Source organism: Pinus tabuliformis, chromosome 7 (genome assembly GCF_031772625.1).
Source record: "Pinus tabuliformis cultivar Carrire ecotype Pingquan chromosome 7, CPIR1, whole genome shotgun sequence".
Lineage (NCBI taxonomy): Eukaryota > Viridiplantae > Streptophyta > Pinopsida > Pinales > Pinaceae > Pinus > Pinus tabuliformis.
The window spans coordinates 905616120-905636786 of NC_142293.1; positions in this window are offsets into that span (position 1 = coordinate 905616120).

A 20667-nucleotide genomic window follows, 5' to 3' on the forward strand; every position below is an offset into this window, starting at 1 on the left:
GCTCCATCCCTTGGTTGGCTCAGGACCCAAGTGATCTAGTTGATCCACTGCTATCATACCCTGCTTGGTCAGATATTACTTAAAAGTATCTTTATACAGTTGTTTTGGATCTTCTGGAATGGATCTCTCATCAAGGTGTCTCCATTCACTCAACAATCGCTTCATCACTTGTTCTTCTAAGCTAAGGTCATCTTTCTGGCTATCGATCTCCATGTTGGCTTGGTCCACTATATGCATGGTTATTTCCTTTTCCTATGGTTCCTCTTACGCTTTTCGTTTGGAATTACTCCCTCCCCTTTGGGTCTATGGATGAGTTTCCACATCCATCTTTGACATAGTGGTTTCTACGCTTTCACCATTCTCCTATAGGATCTCAAAATGATTATGATTTTGCTTCCCTTGCCACTTGGTCCTTGATTAGGGTTCTTCAAAGTCTTCTAGTTGCATTTTCTTCTGTGGACTTCCTGGAATCCTTCTGCATTTTGCTTAGCTTTGTTCTCCCCAACGACTTTAGGGTCTTCTGGCAATTCTAGCTTGTTCAGAGGGCATGCATGAAATAGATGACCGTATTCATGGAACCTATGACATCTAAAAGGAATGTGTCATAGTATAAAGGTTTTTGCCACACCTCATCATGGTATTCTAGCTCTATGAATTCTAGCAATGCCTCGGTTATGTTCATGTAGACGCAGATCCGGGCATAAGAAGTGTATATTCCCTTTTTAGTGGAATATGCAACATTGACGAAATTCCTGATGGAGTTTCCTATGCCCTCGAGGATCTCTGGGTCCCAAAAGTCAACTAGAAGAGAAAATAATCTGACCCAGACAGGTGCCACTAGGAGTTTTTCCTGGTTTGGGTTGTAGCATTCCTCCCAATGCCTCATAAAGAGACCTTCGTTGTTGAAGAACTAAGGCCCTTCTTCAAAGACCCACCCCTTATCTTCCAAGTTGGAAAAGATTACTGTAAAGAATTCTTTAGCTCCCAGATTCAGCTCGTTGTGTCCTTTTGGCTGCCACTTGTATTGGATCCATCTAACTAGATCCTTCTCTGGGCATGGTATTTCATGTGCTTCTTGTACCCTTCCAGTTTTTATTTGGCCTGATGAATCTCAAATTTTTCGTGGCCTCGGGAAGGCACTGACCCCTCATTCGTGCTTGCTATTGGGTGCCCAAAACCGGAGGTCCTTTGTTGTTGCCTCCTTGGTGCCCCATTGTTGCAGTCCCGTGGCTAATCATTTATCTCGCCGCCGCATCCTTATAGGAGGGGATCTCTCCCCCCCTGCTGCCGCATTCATTCTTTTGTCAACCAACCTACTCTTGGGAATTTATGATCGATTGTGTGGTTTTTAAGGTCGTTTGTTGCAATGATTGTCAGGGTTTAAAGTATAAAACCTTAGCAGTGACAGCCATCGCTCTCCTCTTGACCTTGAGATTATTATTTTAAGTAATGTTGCGTTGACATCATCATCTTGAATCCTATTGGTTCTTATAAATTTTATTTTGGTTGTACATTTTTCTTAGGAGGTCCATTTTAGACCTAAAAATTCTCTTCATGGGACCTCACAACCAATTAGAAAATAACAAGAAACCAACAAGATAATTGACAGGAGACTGTTGTTGATAATTTCCAAAACTAAATATAGATCATGCATGTCCATCCTATGATCACCATAACAATGAATCTTAATAAGAAAAATCACCTTTTGGAAAATATAAACAATTGTTTATAAAGAGAGATACAATTCAAAGTAGGGAAGTTACAGAATTTGATATTTTGTAAGATGTCTTTTAAATTTAGAAAATCAAAACAAAATCGTACCTCATCTTATCCAATCGTTGAAAATAATAACAAACTAAACTATTTGTTTAACATCCTCTGATTCTGGAGAAATTATGAGCTTTACCCTTGAAGATTTTACTATTATCTCTGTATCAGAGCCATATGAAATCTCAAAAACTTTAGTAGAATTTTGTTGCCTTATATTTTCATTATGGTTACAGGTAGCCCTAAGTTGCTCATTTTCTCTAGTTAACTGTTCGATTCGACAATTTAGCCCCGGAACAATAAATAGGAATCATTGGTGCTAATAAAGATCCATCAAAGCTTCATAATCCATTTTATATATCTTACTGTCTGACTCATGTGTGATATTGACATCATCTAGGTTGTCATGTTAAATGGCGGATTCATGCTTGGTGTTCTTAGGATGGGATTCTTCAAGATTGAAAAAAATTGATTGGAAGGAGTTTATGTTTATTTTTCTGCAATCTAGAAAAATAGTTGTTTAACAATTTATCTTTAATATGTGTATCGTAATCCTGCTTAGACTAACTTTATTTGTGATCACTTGTAGATTCTAGAGAGGAGGATTCTAGTTGGGGTTCATCCTTCAAGGGTTTAGATTTACCCTACATATTGGGTTTCCTTTTAACCTCATTCTGCTCAACAAAAGTACCTATATCCTTGTTCCTGCTTTGATGTAACTAGATGGTTGCAGGCTTTAAAGACCTATCCTCTTATTCAAAAGAAAAAATTATTTCAAGACCCGATTCGAGGTCATTCAAATGCATACCATCATCCAAAGGAACAAAGGAAGGGTCATCAGGAACCAAATAAAGGTCTAAATATAATTGAGATCCAACTTTGACAGCACGAGGGGTTTTATCAAAAATATTCCTTATTAGAAATGACTCCCAGTCCTACCCCAATTTACCCAATTCATATTTTACTAAAATGGTAATGAGACTATGATGAATAAGGGAAAAATGTGCATTAGATCAACTTGTTGATGGTGTTGGACCTGCCAACATGTCAAGGGGATCTCCTCGCTAAGAAGTCCCAACTAGACCTCAGACCGTTTGGTGTAAGAGTCCCAACAGTGGGTCATAAGGTAATGCCTTGACCGCAACGTCGCACAGAGGCAAGGAAGATAACTCTGTCAGTAGAAAGGGTGTGACTGTTGTAGTGAGTGAAGCAAGATGTATGAGAGGTTATAACACATAAGGGGGAGAAAAGGGTGAAGGTGAGTTCCAGGTTGAAAGGGATCAGTCCCAACTCGGCTAGGATCACACAACACAAAAGGATATACACAGCTTCTGGTGGATCAGTCCACTCGGATGCGGTAGTCGCAACATAAAATGTAACGTAACATGTACAACACTCACAGATCAGTCTGAACGAGTTCAACATTTTTTACAGCAAGGTTCATGTGAAAAGTTTGTCTAGTGTCCGACAGAGCAGTCGACATGGACGATGACATCATTAACATCATATACAACACATTTACAACAAGATTCATATAATTTCATGTGAATCAGTTCATACAAAAATACATAATTTAAACAACATATATCATTAAGGCAACCAGAGCAGTCCAACTACAATAACAACATATGCATGAAAATGTGTTGGCTCTTATTGTATAAAGTGTAAGTTCCAATCATACAATACATCCATGTAAACTTGCTAGCCCCATCAATGAAACGTTACAACCATATCCACCTACTTCTCCAAAGAGATGTACTAGCTCCATGCAGTGGAGAAGCTAAGGCGCATTACAATACTGTCCAATCATTCTTCAAGATAGTCCTAGTAGAAGCTTGGCTGAACAAAAGCCTCTACAATGAGTTATGAGGGACTATTTATAGCAAAGGGTGGGGTGACCCTTGACATTCCCCTTTATGAAAGTTCAACTACCCTCATGACTTTTCACCTACTCTATGACTGTTACATCCAACCATTGACACTTGACTCACACTTGACATGACTCAACATTACAATGCACATGTACTCATGTGAGACAACATGGCTTAAGAAAGCCTTGCAAGACATCACTGACACTTGATCCATTGTGATGAGACCAGCTCTTTGACATGCTTGTGATGGTGAAGGTGGTGAGTTGATGCCAAGCTTGGTTGTCCGTGATGGTGTGCATGCACCTCATAGTGACATCTTGCTGAAGCGAACTCTTGTCTCCGTTGCAACTGATGCATTGGTTCGGCCCCTTCATCCAACTCGTCTGATAACATGCACATGGTCCTATTGGGTACGGTTAAACTGGAAACACATTGATGCATAGTGTCCATGATGATCTTCAAGTGTGTGCCGATGGTCATGCACATCAACTTGTCGAAGTACATGTTCAACCCCAGTTGGACATGCTCTTGTCTTCACCTTGGTGAGTGTGTTGAATGGGTTGGATTGCATGCATGATCTCGAAGACATGCATGCTACTCAATCCCTTACATGCGATCAACAACAATGCTCACCATGTCTACTCTGTGTCAGCTGCTAGGATGGATCCTTAACTTGTACGGGTGCAGTTTCATCCGAGAGTGCATGTTGCACCCATTAGTGTTCATGTTCCTGTTGCAACTCATTCGTCTGTCTGTGCAGCTTCATGTTCTTCCTAAGTTGATGCTTTAGCACATAGAACTCCTTCTTTGTTCCATATTCTACCTTTGCGTGATCTTCATGTCGAGCCGTCACTTCATAGCCGAAGTCTCAAAATTTGCTTTCATCATCAATGGACCTACTTGAGCTTGCAACCTTGTTCTGCCTCCGTGTTGTCAACAACTCTCCACTTGCATTCGTTGCATTTGGTATGATGTCTTCAGTTGTTTTTCATGATGCTGCTCATTGTGATGTTGCTACTATCATATCTTGATGTCCTTGTCTACGAACAACTTGATGTCTTCGTGGGTAGGCAAGTCCATGGACACTTGATCAACTGCATCCCCAAGTGTGCTCTAAACAGTGTCTTCGTCTCTGCTCTCCTGGAAACCATTGTACCTGTACTACTAAGAGGAAAATGAACACTTGGGATACCTGGAGACATGGAAACACTCATGACAGCTGATCTGTCAGTCGAAAACCAAAATGAACATGAGAACTGACTTGCAACATACATGGGTGCATGATCATGAAGGTTGCGTAATTTCGGCTGGGAGGTTGGGAGACCGACTGCCAACACTGCACAAGGCAGAGTATGGGTAGTTGAGAGACTGGCTAACTGTTGGAACTATGCAATGCACAGTCTAGTCTGGCTGCTGACTGCTGGGATTGCGCAATGCGTGATTCCAGTTGGGAAGGACTGCTGGCCTAGGGACAGATTTGTGCAATTTCTTGGGCCAAGTAGCCACTGTCCTCCAAAAATGCAAAAAGCAATCCTAGAGGCCAATGCTGGATAGGAATACATAAATTTGGAGAGGAAGGTGACCCTTCCTTCCCTAGATTGTGCAATGCAACCTTGGTGAAGGTAGAGTTCGGGCCAAGGTTGGCCCAACTCACCGACGAGCCACTGAAAGAAACTAAGACAGTAAATGCATGGCGACACTAAGTGATAGAATAAGTGATTAATAGTGCATGTAAAACATGAATGAAATATTCAACAAACAGATCAACATACATGTGGGTGAGGCAGCTCACCGGTTGGGCGAATGTCTGTGCAAAACAGTTTCATGCATGCGACCGCAATGAGATAGCAACGAAAACTGAAACAAAGCTAAGACAAGCTAGTATATATATAAAAAACAACAAGTGTTCAAAGAAATCAAGCAAACAATGCTCCAACAAGTGAAAACACAAAAGGCGATAGAAATTCAACACAAGGCATGGGAAGCGGGCTTATCTAAAAACAGCTGAGTTGAACTTGCTGACTGCACCTAGATGTGATGTGGGATGTCAGAGCTGCAAGGTTGATGTGAGGAATGAGCTTCGCAGTGTTCGATTGATGAGTTTTGATAACATTGAGGTTGTGACGCGCATGCCACGAATCTAAGGGAAGCGACACTTGGTGGGAGGTTTCAGAATTGCTCGTTGCATGTAACCTCCAACTGCTAAACATAGATCTCTCAAGCAAGGGATGCCTTTGCATGCTGCCTTGGGAGAAGCTGCCCATACATGCAAGTTTGGTTTGCTCAGTCCCGGAGGGAACCGGTCAACTCAGCTACACATGCAAGAGACTGCTCGACTACTAGAGAAAAATGCGCATTTCTGGTTGGGAGCTGTGTTGGCTACTCAGAAGATTTGTGCAATTTCTGGGTAGAGCAGCTGGCTTCTACCCAGATTTGTGCAAATTCTAGGTTGAGTAGCCTTGTTGGGGAAATTTATGCAAATCCTACTGGGAGTGTTGGCAGGCAGGATTGTGCAATCCTAGAACCCAGCAGGTTGCTAGAGAAGATTGCGCAATTTCTAGAGGGAAGGCTGGTTTCCCTCCAGAAATGCACAATTTTCAAGGGGAATTTGCTCAGTCTGCAGCTAGACCAAGTCCAGGTGAACATCCTGTGAGGGGAATGGATCAAGATGTGACCGACAGGTTTCCTTTATGCAAGAAAGACACTGAATCTTGTGAACTTGACAAAGCAAAGCAAGCTACTGTGAAGGTTGGAAGGGAGGCTCCAAAGCTAGGCTGAGGAAAAATTTTGGAAGGTGGTTGTAGCCACTACAACACAAATCTTTTGATAAATATAATCATTTTAATTAGACTCATATAAAGGAAATGTGACAAGTTAAGCTTATACCCCAAAAATATCATTAATGATTTGATATGATAGAGGAATGAAAGACCGTATGACCCTTCACAAGCTATATAATTCCACATGAATGACATCATATTTTTCCATTGGGGATGAGATAAGAGGTTGGAATACCTTTAATTTTGTAAGTGTCTACTATTTTTTCCAACAATTTCTTCCAAGGGATGTCTCAGAACCTTCGGTTCTTTTACCATATGTCACCATCAACTAGTAGATGAGTGGTATGTGCAATGAAATCTACATCCACCGTGAAATCAACATCTCCTAACTTGGAATTCTGACCATCAAACAAAGTGGAAAATTCCACATCTACACCCTTATTATAGCCCTGAAAAAGATGAAGAAATTTAAACCAACTGATTGTTCGAAAGAGCTCAACACATTCATTATATGTCTCCAATAAATTTGAGCCCAAAGTTTCAATTTGGGTCACTTGTGACATGAGTACGTCCTGTAAACTTCCATAGTCAGAAAAAGGTTGAAACTAACATGTCAACATAAAACTAAGAAAACTCTTGAAACCCTTTACCTATGAACTTGACAGAGCAAAATCCAAAAGAGAATGATGGAGCCAAAAGTTCAGTTCAACTAGGAAAACCCTTATCAATCATACCGAGGAATAGGCAATAAAAAATGGGCACGATCATGATAGGATAAAACACATATAATCATTCGATTGATATAGGTGTAAAACATCGACCATACTAGTCCTCTACACCTACTGTAATAACGATAATGAAATAATTCCTTGACCTCAAAATAAGATATTTGAGAGAGTTTGGCATAAAAAAACAAAAAGACTAAGCTCACAACATAACTCCATTAAAATATTAGCCATGTTCAAGCAATGAGATAATAAACCATATGTATCCCAAGGTCAACACTAATGTCCCATGTGTGGGGCCTTGGCACCATATAAACATTGTTAGCCAAGGAACTAATCATAAAATGTTTGATACAAATAATAGCCAAAGAAATCATTTACAAATTAAAGGATAGGCTCTTAGTTATAGTTATAGGTTAAGGTTTCTTCAAAACATAAATTCTGTAACAACCTTTTTCTTTGGAACATTCGATGGTAATCCTTTGACAACACATTTATTATTATACCAATCTTAAGGATTTTTAACCCTTTGCAGAGATCCAACAAGAATCTGTGAACAATAACCATAGAGAAGAAATGTAAAGTTGTAGCAATCATCAAGGTGAATCACACAATTCAACAGAAGAAAAAGTAATTACATATGCAAAACAAACCAATGTTGTAAAATCGAAAATAAAGGAGAAATAGAGAGGGGGCCCATATCATTTAGCAATGAATGAGAGGGGAGGTGGTTGGTTTTCCAACAATTTGAAGCTTACTGGATCGAACCAGTTATCTTTTATTGAAAAACATTAACACAGACCAAACAAGACCAAAGTTACATGCTTCTTATTGGAGTTCAATTTATTTCAGTTCATTCTACAAATCAAGATAATATTTTATTAGTGTATAACTTATTACAGGATATGAGTCCAACATTTACATATATATTTCAGAAGAATGAAACAAAAACAACAGATTGGAATAGTAAACATTATCTAATAAATATGGTGAGAGAAGTTTACTTCAATACCACTGGTAGAGCCAATGCTTCCTGCAAGCATTCATAACCTCGTCATGGTTACCATATAACCCCATATGTGTCAATACCCGATTGCTTTGAAATAAATTCAGAGATGATAATATTTCACATATCATATTTATTTTTACATTGAATGGTTAATTGAAAGCCACTGCCTAGAATTGGTGACCTGGAAATGATAGTTCCACTCATAAGACCCAGCAAGGGTGAACAAGCCAACTTGCAATGATACCTCTTGTCTTGTAGTCATGTGACTATAAGCCATCACCCTGGCTTGGTGACCAGAAACGGTAATGTCACTCTTGCTACGACCCATGATCATGGTAGGTCAGCTCATAATGAGACCTCCTATATTCCAATCAATAATTTATATTTTTGAATTACACTTTGAAAATATTATAATACTCACAAATCGGGAGTTAGATCCACTCCTTAAGAGAAGGGATGTCAGTCAGCTCATAATGAGACCTCCTATCTTCCAATAACTAATTTATATTTTTGAATTACACTATGAATATATTATAATACTCACAGATGGGGAGGTAGATATTATCCTTAAGAGAAGGGATGGCATAATAAGTTTTAAATTTCAGCAACTTTACAAATATAGTGCTTTAAAAAACAATTTGTTCATTTTGAGGAAAGGAAACAGAAATCAGAAAAGACAACATTCTTTTAACAATGTTCAATAGATTAAAGTATAACTTCAATTCTGAAAAATTATAAGCTAAATCTTAAAGAAATAACCCAATGGATAACACATGTAGCAATTTCATGTTTGATGAATCAAAGAAATATCCCAAAGGTTAACTGTAGAATGAAAAATAAAATTGCGCACACAGAAAAAGAAAGAAAAATAAAATGCAACATAAAGAACTATGTACAAGTGTCTCATTGAATAGATCATGCAAATAATTTCTTCAAAAGTAGACCATTGATAGGGAGTGATTCAAACTGACCCTCAAAGTTTTGTAGCCAAAACGTGTTGGGTCTGATCTTTTTTGTAACAGTGAACAATCCCAACCACAACTTCTGAAACTTGGTATGCTCTCCTTTATGGTCATGAGATTTATCCCGTTTTAAAACCAAATAACCAACTTCAATGTTCCTATTAGAAGAAGATTTATTATCAAACCAATGTTTGACCAACGTTTGGTGTTGATCAAATTTAGTCTTGGATTTCTATCTTTCTTCTTCCATTCTTAACAATTCATTAATCTTGTTTTCTAGGACTAATGATTTAGTTTCCTGTACACTGAGACAACTGAAGAGAAGGAAGAAAGATATGTGGGGGAAGAATAAATTCTCTTACATAAACAATAAATAAAGGATAGTTTCCAATCACGAATTTTGGGGTAACCCTATCAACCCACAACACATTAAATAACACAATATGCCAAATTTTCTGATTTTTTGATACAATCTTCTTTAGAATTCTAATTACATTTTTATTTGAATATTTACCAAGACCATTCCCTTGCAGGTAATAGTTTGTTGAATATTTAATGTTTATTCCTTTGTCTAAGGCATATGCACCTAATTATTGTGATTAAAAATATTATGCGTTGTCAAATACCATATCCTTAAGAATTCCAAAACATGTAATAATGTGAGTATCAAGAAAATTAATGATTTGGTTGGAATTTACCACTCGTAAGGGTGCTAATTTAATCCACCTTGTAAAATAATCCCTAGTTGTTATAATATGTTTATGTTATTGGGATGAAGAGGGATTCACGTTGTCAAAGACCATATCCTTAAGAATTCCAAAACATGTAATAATGTGACTATCAAGAAAATTAATGACTTGGTTGGAATTTACCACGCGTAAGGGTGCTAATTTAATCCACCTTGTAAAATAATCTCTAGTTGTTATAATATATTTATGTTATTGGGATGAAGAGGGATTCACTAGTCTAATGGTATCCGAGCCCCATTGTCAAAATGGAGCTTCAATAGAAATATGTTGTAAGGGGAAATCAGATTTACTTAACCTACCAACAAATTTTTGGCAAGTTTCATGTTTTTGTCAAGAATCTCTAAATAAAGTTGGCCATACCACCAAAGTGGTCATACCACCAAAGTGGCCACCAATAGGTCCTAAATGTAATTCAATGAGTATTTTAGAGGCATCCTCCTATTCAAGGCAACAAAGTAAGACTCCATCGCAATTATTTCTAAAAATAACATCATTAATAAATTGATATGGTGATGATTTCAACCATAATTCCCTATTTTAAGTTGAATTAAGATGGGGTAGAGCTACACTATTTTTAAGATACAAACTTATGTCAGTATACCATGAAGTGGGGTTAGAAACTTTCCACGTAAAAGAAAATTCATTACCAAGGGAGGGATCATCAAAAGATATGGAATTACTGGTAGGTAAAGAAACAGATTCAACAACTAGCTTACAAAGACCCTAACCTTTAATGATGAATAAGGTTTGATTTCAAGTTCAAACTCTTGTAAGGATGTCATCCAATGAGCCTTTTTCCACCAAGTTACGTTTGAACAAAAAAATCCTAACTATAAGGTATGGAACAATCACTTTTGTCTTGGCTTTAAGTAGATATAAACAAAAATGTTTGACTGCTTTATACACTGCAAATGCTTTCTTTTCAACTCATGCATAATGTAATTCTCCTCCTTTAAAAGAGGATCTCGTAGAGGCAACACTAATTTCTGTGTTTTGATTTACTTTCTGTGTAACATAAAAACATTATCTAAGTCTAAATTGAAAGTATACAAAAGGATTTCTTTAGAGAAATTAGTAATTATAAGAGTGGGTGCTTCCACAATGGCATGTTTGATAGCATTGAAAGCCAGTTTTTTAGGCTCTCCCATTTCAAGACAACAATTCTCTAGACTCAATCCAAAAGGGGTTTAAATATTCTAAAAAACTTGGAATGAAGCATCTCACAAAATTAATTCTTCCCAAAAGAGATTGCACTGGATTTTTAGAATTAGGAGTAGCTAAAGATTTAATAGTTTGCGTTCACTTAGGGTCAATCATAATACTATCTCTTGAGATGATATACCCTAAAAGTTTGACTTTAGTGACTACAAAAGTTTATTTCTTAGGATTTAGGGAGATTCCTAATTTCCTACATCTTTCAAACACATTTTATAAACGATGCATGTGGCCAAACCTACGTTTTGAAAATACAATGACATTATCTAAATATATAACCACAGATTCATTGACAAGCCCTCTAAAATCTATGTCTATTGTTTAATGGAATTTTATGCCAGCGTTAATACGTCCAAATAGCATCTTCCTATAGGTGAAAGTTCCCCGTGAAGTCTTAAATGTGGTCTTCAACTGATAGGTAGGAGCTACCAGGATCTAATTATATCCTGAGAAACTGTCCAAGAAGGATAACATCTCAGAACCTGAGACCCACTCAAGTATCTGTTCCATGGGTAGACCTGGATAATGGTCCTTTTCAAAGGCTTGATTTAAATTTCTAAGGTCTATGCAGAGTCGAGTATCACCTTTTTTTTTCCTAACAGGGACTAGATTAGTAACCCATTGAGTGTGTCTTACTAGAAAAATAATTTTAGCTGTAAGGAGTTTATTAAGCTCTTGTTTTACCGATGACTCAATATTGGGATGCATTTTCCTAAGTTTTTGTTGGAATATTTTGGTCTGTGGACTAATAGGAATAACATGGTGCATAACATTAGGATCAAAGTTAATGAGATCATCATAAGTCCAAGCAAATACATCCTTTTATTGCTTGAACAAACTAATGAAATCAGATCTCTCTTTGGGTGAAAAATTGAATTATAAATTGACACATTAAGGGTTTTCTTTGTTCCCCTGATTTATGACTCCATTTGATATGATGGAGCTATTATTTTGGCAATTTACTTTTTGGAACCTATCATGTAAGTCATAAATATATTCTAATATTAAAACATATCTAGGAATCGATTTTACCATCTTTAGAAGCTCATCAAACGACCATTTTTTGTTGTTATGTGAAAAGTCTTGTAGGTTCTGTTCATGTGTGACCACATCAATAATCTAAGACTTGAATGTGCCTTCCATATGTAGAAAATAGATTACCCTCTTGTAATCATCAAACACATGCCAATTAGTAAGAATGTTTGGTACAAAAGGTCTGAAAAGTGATTCAATATAAAACGCATTAGGTTCAAAATTTTCAATAAGAATTAATGAAGCAACATTAGCTAATATATATGCTCCCGATTTACGCTTTTAGGTACAAATTCAATATTAAAAGCTAAAAATTTCAACATCAAATTCAATACCTCATGTTGATAAGTCTTCAACTGAGCTAAAATACAATGTATGGGGTTCTTTAGCTACTTGACAATAATCTTAGAATCTTTGTAAACTCCTACACACTTAACTCCCATATTGAGAGCATTACGAAGTGCTTGAATCAACACTTCATATTATGTGACATTGTTGATGAATTGAAATTCAAATTTACATGCAATAAAAATCTTATGACCTTTTGAATCCAAAATTACACATCTTGCACCAGCTCCCTCTTTTGATTTAGTGCCATCAAAATAAAGTGACTAGACATCAATTTCATTAAAATTGAACACATTAGTGATATTAATAATTTTCTGTTCAGGGGTAAACATTGTTTTGATTTTTCCTAAATCTAATTGATGTTCTATGTATGAAACCATATAAAAATCAACAATGAAATTACCAAAGAAAGAGTAAATAGCCAGAAAATCACTCAATTTCATAGGTTCATTTATGTTATTGAGATCAATAATTATGTGCTTCATGTATGGTTCCCTATTTATTCTGATTTTTAGGTTCCCCTTTCAAGGGAAACCATAACTGAGTCAAATCAGTGTCCATAAAACATTTAAGATGTTGCATCCAATCCTTTCTTAAAAATAACCCATATACTTTGCGAATATCAACAACTGCAATGTATATGCCTTGATGGACTCTACTATCTTTCGATAATCTGATTAACACATCGTTCAACTCACCAACAACTTTGACAAAAGATATGTCCAATTGTATAATTTTTACATCTGAAGGTTTTCTTTGAGCATTGATATTTTTACAAATAGAAAGTGGCATCTCTTTTGATGATGCTTCTGTATTAATCATACACTTATGGACATTTTTGTTAAAAATCGACAAGATGAGCAAAAACAATGGTGATTTATTTTTCTAAGTACCAAGAATGTTTTAATTTCGTTTTAGAATTTGAAAATTTTCCAAAACAGATTTATCAAATGCAGTTACATCCTTAACAAGAGGAGTTTTCAAATTAGTGATGTGTTGCTGCATTTTTTCCTAAATTATAGGGATTTCCAAAACTCATACAAGGATATGTTCGCTTTAATCCTTTTAAGGTCATCTATCAGATCGTATTTAATTTCTAGCATTACATTCTTTTGAATACTAGGAGTGTTGGCTTGATGGGACCTAACCCAGGTTCACTGTTAATTAGCCAAGAAAATCCCTACACTACTAGCCTTTTTGGCATCAATCTGCGGAGCACAGACTGAAGTCTCACCCAAAGTAGTATGGGAGGATGCAAGAACCAAGTTTCCGCACCTTGAGATAGTTGTGATGTCATTTTATACCCTAACCCTTCCTTCACGCAAACCTATAAGCCCTTTAGGGCTTATCAATGTACTTCTCTTATTCGGCATTGAAACCTTTGCGAAGGTCTCCAATTTTTCTTTTTGGACCCTAAAGAGGAAATTCAAATGCTTACTCGCCTCTGTAATTACTCTTACTTCTGTGTCTACCCAGATTAGCATAATTATTGATTAACTTCAACATGCATTATGATTATCTTCGTGTAAACAGATATTCTTACTTGCATTCATATGACAAAGTAAAACACATAGATTTTCACATCAATATAGCATTAAATCATAAACCCAGTATTCAACATAACATAACCACAAACATTCATAACAGAAGTAAAATATCTCATACACAGATTTCTCTAAAATAATTCTCTTTATTGATGGTTCAGATCTCCAATACAGACTCTAACTTCCCTACGCACATAGCTGCAAGAGTCCACGCACTCAGCTACAGAGCCTCTTCCTATGCTAAGACTCTTTTCTCTTAGCTCTCAAAGGCCCATTACATCAATCAATTGCCCAAAAACTTACTTAGAACTAAAGTGCCTTAGACTCTTCTAAGACTCCTTTTTATAAATTCTCATGGTTCGTGGACCAAGGGTGGATCTCATCAAGACAACACAAGCTATCTAAACTAAGGGTGGAAACCCTTTTTTGATTGTTTACATCTTCGCGCTCCATGACCACAAAACGGGGAGACTTTACATTCTTTATACAAAACTTGGGCCTTTAGCCCCAAAACTTGGGCTTTTAACCCCAAAATTGACCCTAGGGGACCCGTTCCCAACAAGCCCCCAACACAAATCTGGTGACTTGCCCTGACTTACTCGGTCAGTACGGAGATCTTGTGTCGAATACCTCCCAGCTCCACCTATATGACTACAACCTCGGCGACACATTGCGTCGCCGCCTGCTTAGCCTGCTTGACCAGCTACTCTGTCACTGGTTCTGCACTATCTGTCTGTATTTTCTGATATGTCGCCTATAGACTGGCCAATTTCCTTTCAATGGAGGCAGTGAGTACACAAGATTCCTCTAGCCAAGCCCCCAATCTGGCCCTCAGTACTGCCTCCTTGCACTAAGATACATCCACTTGTTCCTTTAGTGCCTTCGCTTCCTGCAACTTCACCAACCTCTGCGTGATGGCGAAGATGCGTGTCATCGCTTTGACCTTGTCGTACCTCTGCTATAGCTCACGTGCCTCAGCTTCTAGTCTTTGCAGATTGGGGTCTTCCTACAAACCGGTAATGACTTCAAGTGCCTGTTCGAATAGTGCAGTGCAATCCTTCCCTATGGTATCGACATTTGCAACGACATCTTTGACAGTGGTCTCGCACTGCTCTCTGAATTCTGGTGGAGTCGAAAGCTAGGGCCTCAACTCAAGTTCTATGATCTTAAGGTTCAGTTCAAACTGAACCTTAGCCAACTCTATTCGTGCCTCACACACACCTACATCGAGCTTCCAGATTCTTGCATCAAATGGCATGTCTTCTGGGATGTTCAGCTCTGGAACAGTCTGGCATGCCTCAGCCACTACCGCTATTGTACGCTCATTCTTCTCTGTGATCTTCTTGAGAAGATCAATCATGGACGATTTTTCAATGAAAATCTATGCATTTTTCACCTTCTACTCATTGATTACGTTCAAGGCGCGCTATTCCTGAGCCTGTATTTCCATGATCACACCATCCAGCAGGGTGTGAAGGGATTCACTTGGGAGAACGGCCAAGTTTAACTCGAATTTCTTGATGGCACTAATAGTGGCCCTATCAGCCTCTACTTCTGTGGTCAATGTGCCATCTGGTAGCAAGAAAGCCCAAGGATCCATTGAACAGACCAACTCTACTACATCTGAGGTTCTAGGTGACAAACTACTCGATGTCGCGTTGCCCCACCCTACAGTAATCTACACCTAAGTAGCCTAGATCTGCAGTGTGCATAGACCTATTTGAATGGTGACCAAGGCTTTTTTCTACTGCTGCTCGAACTGTTGCAATAGCTTTGTGGTCGCGTCCCTCACTGTTTCACCGATATCATTCAAATCACCCTGTCTCAAGGTGATTGGGTCCAGGGACGATTTGCTGGCCTTGGACTTCTTCCGCAGCCCTACTTTCTCCTGATCCCTTGTGCGCTTAACCCAGAATGGAGTAGTCTCTAGGTCCACTCCTCCCTGCTCAGTACTGCTCCTCCTCATCTGTCTATGGAGAAGGCGAGTTCTGACTCCTATCAGAGTTGCGCTCTTCCTCTTCCTCTTTTGCCTGCTTTTTTTCCGTGCGCTTTTCATTGGCTTTCAAAGGCGAGTTCTGACTCCTATCAGATTCACGCTCTTCCGCTTCCTATTTTGCCTACTTTTTTTCTGCGCGCTTTGCGTTGGCTTTCTCCTTGGCTTCCTTCTGTCGTCTTTCAACCAATTGCTCCATCTTTAATCTGGTCTCTTCCTTCTTTTGCTTTGTGGCAGACCTACTAGACCCAGCTGATAAGTCTGAGGCCGTGCACCATTCTACTGGCCAATCCTCCATAACCGCAACAATTGCATCATTTGTCGCTAAGTATGGAAGATCATACCCATTTTGTGTGGGGTCCTTCAGCGGTTTAATGGAAATGCAGTGGAAGTTCGCCTTGAACTCCACATATTTAGACAACTATTCAAAAACAGTTGGTGAGAGTCGTGACTTGCGATTGATTGCGGTGCGGATGCTTGAATCCATGAGAATCCAGAATATCTTGTTGTCCCTGACCCTCTGGGGGTCCTTCGTGGCAGAGAGTGAAGCGAACTTCGCTGCTTCTAGCAGCTCCGGTAAAATCGGAGGAAACTGGCTGTCCTCCGGTAACTCCCACGCAAAAATACAATCAACAGCAACAACCATGCATAGTGGAATGTCTTGCTTTGATCTTGCACTTCTCTTTGGTTCGTGAGGAACTCGCTGCAGAGGTAGTGCACCCAGTTAAATTGTATGCCCTCTGCACACTGGGCCGCAAAAGATACAACTGGTGCCAACACTTCATCTGCATGAGACTTCCTCATGATTTTCCCCACTAAGATATGGGTGGCTACTTTAACCGCGGGGTCTGTTATGCTGGAGATGGGGTAGTTGCACGACTTCTTGGCAAGCTTGAACTTGTCCTTCATTCACTTGGCGAGGTTGCGCTCACCCATATTTTCGCCAAATTCCATGGCCAGATTCAAGCCTGAATGCAGGAGAAAAGTGATCCTGTGGATCAGCATGTTAATGATCGATATCGAGTCTCCTAACCACGGCACCCATCATGCATCAATCACAACAACTGCTTTATCACTATCAGAGTTATGGACACGTGGTTGTAATGCGGCACCCATAGTAGGTTCATCCGTCCTACCTTATCTACCCCTTTTATCCACTGCCTCGGCTCCAACGCAGTCACACCAGAGTCTTTATAGAAGATGTGATGCATGAATGTATCAGTCGCTAAGTGGGTAAAGCACTCTATATTTTCCAAATCCCAATCCTCTAGCTTCAGAAGGGGGACGCATGCCAAGCACTTTCCTTCGAATGTGATTTTTTCTGGAAGAAGTGGGGTGAAAAGAATGATTTTGTTCTCATCGATGTCCTTTGGTACCTTCGCCTTGCCTCGACGCGGAGGGACATATGGTGGCAACTTGGAGATAGGGCCTTCCCCCTCAACGTCAATGTCTTATGTCCCCATGTCAACACCTTCCATGCCCACACTGACGTCTTCTATGTCCTGGTCAGGTTCCAAGTCTACTACCTTGCCCTTCTCCTATGCAGTAGGCTTTTCTTTCTTCTGGTGTTTCCTTGGCAACTCACGCATCGGTTGTTTTTCCTTCTTCTTATCCTTCTTTGTCTTGGGACCCTCTTTGGGCAGTGTAGGCCTTGGCCTAGGCAACCTTGGCAATTTGGGTACTTCTGCAAGTACCTCTACACTCACTACCTCCGGGGAGGCTCCCTCAGCTGTAGTCGCTTCTCCAACACTTGCAATTTCCACAGGTGCCGACATAATGTGAGTTAAAAGCTCCTAAGTTTCCTTTAGTAATTTCTTAAACACTGTAACCGCTACCAAAGCCTCGAAAAAATCAAGGTTCATGCATGCCTAATAGCTCAACACCTCAATTCTCAAAACGGCAAGTGTTTTTCGTTGGTCGTCCATCTGTAATTTATAGGCAATTTCGAATTTGAATCCGACCGTTCACCCCAAAATTTGTTCATAAATGCTAGAGTGGCAGCAGATTTCAAATATCTTACTCTTAAATTCCGACTTAATTGCTGCCCCCTGCTCCATTTAGCCATTTTCCAACTGTCAAATCATGAACAGTGACCATAACGGTCACTTTCTGACTGCCCTGTGCGGTCTCTCCTTCAATAGCGCAACTCCCCTCATGCTTCTGCTGACTCTCTGACAATTCTCGATTCTACGCAGTACCCCGACCACACAGATCTACAACCCAGGCAGTGTAGTTTATATTCCCGCACCTCCTTTCAGTTGTTTGGAGCACTAAGATTGTGCTCCCTTCATATAGTCATCTGGATGGATCCCCAGTGTATGGCTTCAATCGACTACCATTCACCTTCCCTGGGAATGGCTCTCCATTCAATTTACCAACTGAACTGCTCCACCATCAGTAATCTCCTTAATGACATAGGGTCCCAGCCAATGCATCCGAAATTTTCCTAGGAATTTATCAAACTTACTGTCATATAATAACACTAAATCATTTACCTTGAAGGTGAGAAGTTTGATGTGTCGATCGTTCCATGCCTTTTTTCACTCCTTTTGAACTTGCTAGTGGGGTCCATCCAAAAACCTATATTCTTCTAGTTATGTTAGTTGCACGAGCCTTTCTTCCAGGGCTCTGCAATCTGCCATTCTTGTGAATGCCACTATGCGTAGTCTAGGTACAATGTATTCCATTGGCATCACAACTTCAACACCATAAACCAGCCTAAAAGGCATTTGTCCAGTCAGCTTCTTACAAGTTGTTCTATAGGCCCATAGCACCGCGGGTATGTGCACATCCCAATCATTTCTTTGTGCATTTCAAACCTACGTCAGCACGCTCTCTAGTATCTTATTAAATGCTTCTACCATTCCATTAACCTGCGGGAGATACAACATACTTTTCTGATGGTAACCCTGAAATTCCTCCGTCAATGCACTGATCGTTTCGTTAAGAAAATGTGTACCGCAATCACTCATTAAAATTTATGGAAAACCAAGCTTTGTCAGCACATACTCAAAGATAAATTTTGTTGTTGTCGCGCTTGTACAGTCCATCACAGGCTACGCCTCTGCCCATTTGGTTAAATACTCAATCACAGTGATGATGTACCGCACACCCATCTTCTTTCCTAGAGGTTGAATTGGTCCCACAAAGTCAATCACCCACTTCTCGAAGGGCTGTAACGATATATGTGGATTCAATGGTAGCTCATCCCTTCGCGATGGTCTTCTAGTCCTTTGGCATGCATCGCATGCCCTACAATATGTTTTTGAATCCTTATGTAGTGTCAGCCACCACAACCCAACGCGTAGAATCTTCTGCTCTGTTGCTTTGTCTGCATAATGTCCTCCCACGGATCCTCCATGAGCCTCAGTGAGGATGATGTTTCGTTCAAATTCTGGCACATAACATCGCAGTATTTCATTTGATCCCATTTTATACAAGTGCCCTGCAATGACAGAAAAGTTTGTTGCGTGCACCACCAATTCCTTCTTTTGTTGGCTAGTATATCCTTTTGGAGCCATTCCCATCATCAGGAAGTGTATAATATCTTCAAATTGACTGTCCGCGATGCACACCGCAAAGAGTTGCGTGTTAGGTATTCCTTCCTCCAAATTAGTGGGCTCCTCTCCTGTCTCAATGCGCGACAAATGATCTGGTCCAACATTCAATCGTCCTGGTTTCACAATAACTTCAAAATCGTATTCTTGAAACAGCAACAACCATTTGCATATCCCCCCCCCCCCCCAACACAAGCTTGTTCACCAGGTACTTCAATGTAGAATGGTTTGTATACACCTTAAAGTGTTTGCCTAGCAAGTAGTTCCTAAACTTCTGGAGCGCATATACCATAGCTAGACCTTTGTGCTTTGTTGCTGAATAATTCTTCTTAACTTTAGATAGCTTCCTACTTGTGAACGCTATTGGATGATCCAATTCTCCCTCACCATCCTGTGTCAGTACTGCTCCTAGCGCAATACATGACGCATCCACATGCACATGAAATTCCTTCTTCCAATCTGGGAAGACTAGGATCGGCGCGGTGACCATTTTCTCTTTGAGCACATCCAAACTCTTCTGAAATTCCTCATTCTAGCAGAATGTAGCATCCTTCTTTAACAGTTTCTACATCGGCACGGTGAACTGGGCATAGCTTTTGATGAACTTTCTATAGTACCAGGTATGCCCCAATGTTGTGTGCAGCTGTTTCACACTTCTTGGTGCCTCCAAATTGATTATAACCACGATCTTCACAGGGTCTACCATGAACCCTTCTATGCATACCACGTGACCTAGAAAGATCCCAAAAGGGACATAGAACAAACTTTTCTTTAGATTGAATACGATTAGGTACCTCCGGCATGTATTTAGCATCAAGCGTAGACTTTCTACGTGGCGCTTTACTAGTCCAAACACTGTCCAATCATCAAAATATACCTCCAGAAATTTGTGAATGAAATATTTGAACGTTGTGATGACTACATGTGAGAAGATCGGCGATGCATTCTTCAGTCTAAAAGGCATGACAGTATACTATTAGCATCCCATTCAGTTGCAAAGGTCATCTTACTTTTATCCTCTGGCACGATCTTGATCTGATGGTACCCTGAGAACCCATCAGTAAACGAATATGCTTCTTGGCTACCAACATTATCCAATACCTCATCCGTGAATG